The sequence below is a fragment of the Acomys russatus genome, chromosome 19, assembly GCF_903995435.1.
Source record: "Acomys russatus chromosome 19, mAcoRus1.1, whole genome shotgun sequence".
NCBI lineage: Eukaryota > Metazoa > Chordata > Mammalia > Rodentia > Muridae > Acomys > Acomys russatus.
The window spans coordinates 9,362,986-9,370,213 of NC_067155.1; the positions used below are offsets into that span (position 1 = coordinate 9,362,986).

At 36.7% G+C, this 7,228-nt stretch overlaps 1 pseudogene; it reads left to right on the forward strand.

Annotated features, from left to right (window-relative positions):
• The first annotated feature begins 4,238 nt into the window (after positions 1–4,238).
• LOC127203598 (vomeronasal type-1 receptor 4-like) lies at positions 4,239–5,168 on the forward strand (annotated as a pseudogene).
• The last annotated feature ends 2,060 nt before the right edge of the window (positions 5,169–7,228 follow it).

Consider the following 7,228-nt stretch of genomic DNA (forward strand, 5'->3'; position numbering starts at 1 on the left):
AAAACTCACATGCTCATATAAAATGTACAGAGAATACTAAGTATAACAGTTGTTGTAAATATTTTTAAAAGAACTAAGGTGATTTGTATTTTTTAAAAAAGTAAGGAAATCTATATACAATGGCATATAAAGAGTTCAATTTCTTATGCATGTTACTCCATGTTACTAACACCTTCCAGTGCCCCATCCAAATTTGAGGCGTCTTAAAATGCTTCCCCAAATTCACTGTATTTTTGGAGGTTCGCACCAAGAACTCTTAAAAGTTTTTCTTAATTGACAATTGGAAAAAGTTGCCTAAATAATTTTGTCTCCCAAAGCCTGCATTGTCATAACCACTACAGATGAAAAGAAAATTGCAGTTCTGCAGGGAGGTGAGGTCACAATGTCACAGACCTCACCCTCAGGTCTTGAGCTGGCTCTCTTACAGCCCTGCTTAATAATAAGTCTGAGATGTACTGAATGGAGTCATCATCCTGCAGAAGCAAGAATCCAGGTGAGTGCTTTGATATCAGTCTGAGTATCAGAGACAGTAAAGAAGAGAGGACTTACTCTATGTTCAAGTTTGGTAGTGGGAAGTTGGTGTAGAAAAAGATCCATGGAACTGAGAGAGAATGCATAGGAATAACTTCATAAGTATGAGGTGAGTGGGAATGACACAAGTTTTTAAAACTTTGTCCCAGTCCCTGTTGGTTCTTACCATGATTTAATTTGCCAGCAGGGGCTGACTGAGGCTACAGCAGGACATAGCAGGTGATCTGTAAAGGTGCTGATGGATTATTGTAATAAATCATTGTTAAAATTCACCTTACTCTACATGAAATGTAGTGTATCTTAGTAGTAGTAGTTGGAGGAGAAAGAGGAAGGGGAGGAGGTGGAGGAAGAAGAGGAGGAGGAGGTGAAGGAAAAACAGGAGGAGGGGTGAATTTATCATGATTTGATTCCCATTGTGGACATTTAAATGGAATTATAAGAAGCTCACAGTCTTGTGTAGGGCAAGTATGTCATCTGTTTCTGGATTTAAATGTATTTTAATTTGACACCTCACTTATCTTCTGCGTTTAGAGGCATTAGTATCTGATTCTGTATTTAATGGTCACTGGTGCAATGACTGATTTGAAGTCTCTTCCATTTGAACTTGGGAAGGTTTCATGGAAGAGAGGTGGCATCACAAGTACTGTGTAAGGTTGGCTAAGACCAAACATGTCCTGACTTATCTCTCCTTGGTTAGTCATACTGTAAATGTAAGCCGAATCTGATTGGCCAAAGTAAATGTTTCCAATTTTACAGTGCAGATAATGAAACATTTAGTAAAATATGTTTGGTGTTAGCATTTGCTATTCCTAAGAAGTCTTGTTCAGATATTTTCTGTTTGTCTGGAGTGCTTTCAAACTGTAAACACTGCCAGTCTAAAAGCAGGCTGTTCTATAATAAATATGTTATATAGGAGGACATGTTCTTTAGAATCTTTAAATTGGAGTAATAGGACTGATGAAAGTAAAATCCTTTCAGGTTGTATATTCTATTTGTGACTGAGCTAGTAAACCTAGACATATAGTGAAAAAAAAAAAAAACCCAAACACATAATCTGCACCTTTTGGATAAGCCTTGGTCTCCTTTTGTTCTGTGAGCCCTGTATAAATAAGGAGGCGCCATGATGGAAGCCATTCAATATTTCAGAGCAGTCTGAATGATAGTCAGACATGCAGAAGTGATCTGATTGATACTCACTCAGAGGTGCAAGAGCCACTGACCATCGTGTCTGACTCACTTTCCTCACTGACTCCTTATGCCCTCTGCTGATCACACTGTCCACAGTGAACAAACCAGTCAGAAAGGGCCCCGAACATTCAAGGGTACCTCACATTAATTAAAAGGATTTCAGCCAGCTCACCATCCTACTCATATTAACTTCTACAGATAACAAGCCTTGTGGACATTTTCTTCTAGTTCTTTACTGTCTTGTTGATTGTCCTTGCATGGCTGATCAGAATGTAACAATGGTGCCCTTTCTTGGATTGTTTGTTTTGGTCTAGTAGTAATTCACAGTTCCTTCTGCCGGCTTCTACAGGGGGTCTCACCCTACCTTTCCTTGTAGAAATAAGATTTGCTGTCCTTGGGAGGATACAAGTGATGGGATAAACATTGAGATGTAGCAAGAATAAATTAATAAAAAAAATACAAAAAAAAAAAGATTTGCTGACCTAAGAGTGTTCTCCAACTTATGTGTACTGATGGGCAGTCCAACACATTGTCCTTTTTTGTACCATCACTACTTTACACTAATGCATGATATCTGAGCTCAGTCAGTATCATTGTGCACAAATATTGGATGAGATATGTTGGGTTAATAGTCTCAAATTTATTTACATGAATTTTATGTGCAGACCTCAGCTGCCACCAAAACTGCCATTCAAGGAAAAATTTAAACCAAAATCACTTTCTTGTTTTCTTTGTGACTTCATAACCATATATCTCATGGAAAGTTTCCAAATGAAACATCACATGGAACACAGTAGAATAAAACAATAGTGTAAGGCTTTTCAAGAGTCTACAAGTTTATAGAATCTTATGATGTGTATTTTCATTAAGTAATCATGAACTATTTATGGGCACATGTATTTGATATCCTGGTTTATGCACCCAAGACAACAGTGGATTTTAAATTCTTCCTTCTTTTACAAAAAAAACCCTGTTGTTATGCTTAACACTGGTTTGTTCTTAGCATGTAGGTTTGTACTTTTTCTTCCTAAGCAGATGTGACCAGTTTTCTACAAAGTGTGCAGTCACATTCAAATAATGAAAAGTTATAAGGCTCTTGGTCAATTTACAAAAATGTATAAGATTGTTATTTTTATTCCTTTTTTCTTTCACTTTTTGTTAATTTTTTATTTTCTTTTGTTTTAGTTAAATTAAAAGTAGCTAGTTTATTTCAAACCTCTTTGTATTTAGTGTTTTCGTTGATCTAATTCTTTTTCTTTTTACTTTTGCTCCTATTAACCTTATCTGTTTTAAGCACATTATTTATTCTTCTACTCCCATATTACATTTTCTTTGTTTCTCACCCCCTCTCACGCAAGTTCTTTGTAACCATCTAATGAGCTGCATCATAGTTTCTTTGGCTCAACACAGGTTTATCCCACCTAAACAAACATCTGTTATAACCATAAGAAAAGAAACCATGTTAAGACAGAATATAGGCTAGTGATATCTTTGGACGTGGATTAATTCACTTAATAGAATACTTTCTATTTTTTTCAGTATCCATTCCCTCTGTAGTGCCAACTCATAGAGAAATACAGCTAGTATCTGATAGTCTCTAAGGTCTCAGAATGTCTCCAAATGTGTTTTAACTTCTTCACAGCTGCTTCTGCCTTATGAAGAGATGGAAGCACCAAGAAAAGAACACTCATCCACTAGATCTAGACCCTCAACGCACATGTAACGGATGGTCAGTCTGATCTTCATGTGGGTCCCCTATTAAGTAGAGTGGCTTCTGTCTATGGACTCTGTTGCCTACTTTTGATAATTTTGCCTTCTCTAGGCTACTTTGTCTGGCCTAAGTGCATAACGATGAACTCAGTCTTTTTAGGACATGATATACTAAGGTGTGTGTGTGTGTGTGTGTGTGTGTGTGTGTGTGTGTGTGTGTTTCCATATATGCGCACACACGCACATGCACGAGCTTCCCTTTTTTGAGGAGAAGGGCAAGGCGGATAGTGGGAAGAGTATGAGAGGAAGGAATTGGAAGATAACTTTGGAGGGTGCTATGATCAGGATGTAAAGGGAATATATAAATTAAAAATTGGAAAATGAATTTTTGTCGTAATTATTAAGGTGCTACTCTTTTACAACATTATGAGCAAATATCAATAAATCCCAGATGTCTTGCTTCATGTTTGTTTTTAATTGTTTCTCACTAACCAACATCAAATCATCTTTAATGATTCATATCATGTGGAACTTTCTGTCTCTTTTTCAATCACTTTGTGTGTTATAAGTATTGAGCAATCTCACAGGAATAACATGGAAAGTAACCATTCTTACACAGAAGTTCTGCATGAGGTTCTCTTTTTTGTCTCTTCTGGCTTTGTACTCAGGAGAATAAAGGACACTCTGTTTCAGTCTCTCAGTAGCTCCATGGATTGATGGATTCTTCTTTCACCCCAAACTGCAATTATTTACAGTTATTCTTTAAACCAGAGAAATTGTCTGGACATTCTGTAAAGGAAATTGTGAAGAATCACAAAATGGATTTCTGGACTCTGGCAATCAAAATTGGTTTTTTATCACAAACAACCACAGGAATTTTGGGAAAATTCTCTCTTATCTTCTACTATCTAGGTGTTTACTACAGAGAATGCAAACTGAAGCCCACAGATTTGATTCTCATGCATATAATGGCAGCCAATGCATCGACCATCCTCTCTACAGGAATTCCCAAACCAATGGCAGTTTGGGGTTGGAAGCAGTTCTTCAATGATTTTGGATGCATGTTCATAATTTACATTCAAGGAATTTTCCGGAGTGTGTCCATTGGAACCACATGTCTCTTGAGAGTCTTCCAGGCCATGACAATCAATCCTAGGAAATCGTATTGGATAGATCATAAAGGCAAAGCTGAGAAGTACATTGGATGCTGCATATTTATCATCTGGGGCATGTATTTGTTGAAAAATTTTATTTTCTTTGTGTACACATTTAGCAAAAGAAATACAAAAAATGTGACAAGAAAGTGAGATTTTGAATACTGCTCCACAGTAGGGCGTGATGATATTAATGACTCCCTCTATGCAGCATTGGTAGTGTGTCCTGAAGTCTTCCTTTCTGGGCTCATTGCGTGGTCCAGTGACTCCATGATTGTCCTTCTATTCAGTCACAAACGGGTGGTTCAATACATCCGCAGCACTCATAATTCCAGGAGAACCTCCCCTGAGTCCAGAGCCACACAACACATCCTGTCCCTGGTGTCTGTCTTTCTGTGTTTTTATACTCTGTCATCCTTCCTAAGAGGCTGCATTGCTCTGTTGCTCAAACACAACTGGTGGCTACTGAACACCACTCCCTTGTTTTCTCTTTGTTTTTCCTCTTTTGGACCTTTTGTCCTTACGAATCATTACTCTGTCATGCCCAGACTCAGGTTGTTCTGGATAAATAATAACGTTTCTTAATCATATTTTAATTATTTAAGTGATATGCTTTGCTAGGTATGCAGTGGTTAATTCACACTCTTTCCTCCATAGGTCAATACAGAGACTTAAATAGGTGGGTGTCACTTTGTCTTTGAAAGGTTAGAAAGATGGCCAAAGAAGTGTTTCCACTTGTTGAATTAGCAGCTGACACAGGCTGACCATATTGAGTCTCATATCTGTCAACCTGCAGCTGGGAGGGTCTTCTCTTTGGCCATCTGATAAGCAAAGAGGTCAGCAAGAACTCTGTCAATAATATTAAGCTTCGTGTGGCGTTCATTCTGGCAGGGCAGCTTGGATGCTTATGATTATCATGGACAGCTTTTAGGGACAACATTCTATCTTCAAGGAAAACTGAAACCATGTCTGGCCATGAACTTATTCTTCAGAAGGCTGTATAACGGTCATAACTTCTAGAGACTGCACCAATCCTATCAAAATTAAGAGTAATATCTGTCACCACCTCTTACAGATATCTATCCAAAAGAATGATGGTTTTGACATAATTTTGAAGTTTGTCTGCTAACACTTTAGTTAATATTTTTTATCATCATGCCTACTTAATTATAATCTTTATTTGTCATTGTTCTGTATTTGTCACTTTAGCATCATGATAACGCTAACATCAGGGAAAGGATTTGGAGAAATTAATTCAGCTATTATGGGGTTCAGTTTTGAGATTTGGTGAAAAGCTATAAATTGGAACTAAGATCATATTGAAGTATTCAAATCATGGGCCTATACACAGTGAACTCCATTTCATACCATAGATATATTTGAATATTGAGTATCCTTGATACTTTATTTATTGTAGCAATGAAATGGGGTCTTCTCTACCTATCCATAAACAGGTAAATCTAACATTCAATACTTTTCATATATAAAATATACTACATCAACTATAGGCAAAGATGGAATCACGACATGTGTAGAAAAATTGGTGGACTTATAATGGATAACATTGAGCCAAGTCACACAAACTCAGGAAGAAAAAGATTCACATGATCTCCAGTTGTTTTAAAGAAAGAGAATCCCAATCACTTAATTTTACTAATAAAGACTCAGGAGCTAGGATGCTGGAGTAAAATCCTACCCACTCAGAAATGCAGACAAAGCACCCAACTAATTTACTATTCAGCTCATGTCCCAGATGGAAAAGGCCAAGCTAGGTCACATGACATGCCAAGAGTAGAAAGCCAAAAGCTTAAAACCAAAGTGTTATTACTCATTCTCCATGCTGTTCATTGTTTAAAGTTTTCTTGAAATTATTTTATATTTGTACATATATATTTATATTATTGCACATATATACAATAAATTACCTCTGGCAAGAAGAACCGTAACACAATCAGGAATTATACAAATGTTACATTCTTAGTGTTTGGGCTACTTGTGTTTGTCAGCCTTGAAGAAGACATCGTTCCTATTTTGGTGCATCTAAATTTCTGAATGTAAATCAGTCTCCATCACATATTGTCATTATCCACTTATCACAGCTATGTAGACCGAAAACCATCTTAACCCATAAAGAATTAAGCTTCATTGTAAAACTAAGCTACCTAGTCTTCAACTTCCTCAGAGACTTGAGAATTCAGTTTCCATTCTAACTTTCAATATGCCTAGAGCTCTTCCAGATATTTACATGTTGAATATAATGTTGTGTGATGTAATGTCTGAGCCTGTATTTGGATATACCAATATATGTTGGGATTCACTATTTTGTGTAACTTATATGTTCTAATAGCGAAGATCAAACATCAAATGCTATGCTTCTTTCTCCCCGCCTTGGCAAAGTACATGACTGTCCAGAGGGATAGAAGCTGTAACCCATTTTTTCTACCTGTCTATTTTACACATTTATTACATACATTCTCAATGAAAAATCACATCTCATTCTTTACAGAAATAAACAAAAATAATTCTTAAATTCATATGGCAGCACAAAAGACCCTTGTTAGCCACAGCAATCAATATCAATGCTGCGGGGATTACCATTCCAATCTTAAGAAATACTATAAAGACATAAATACACAGATGTAAAC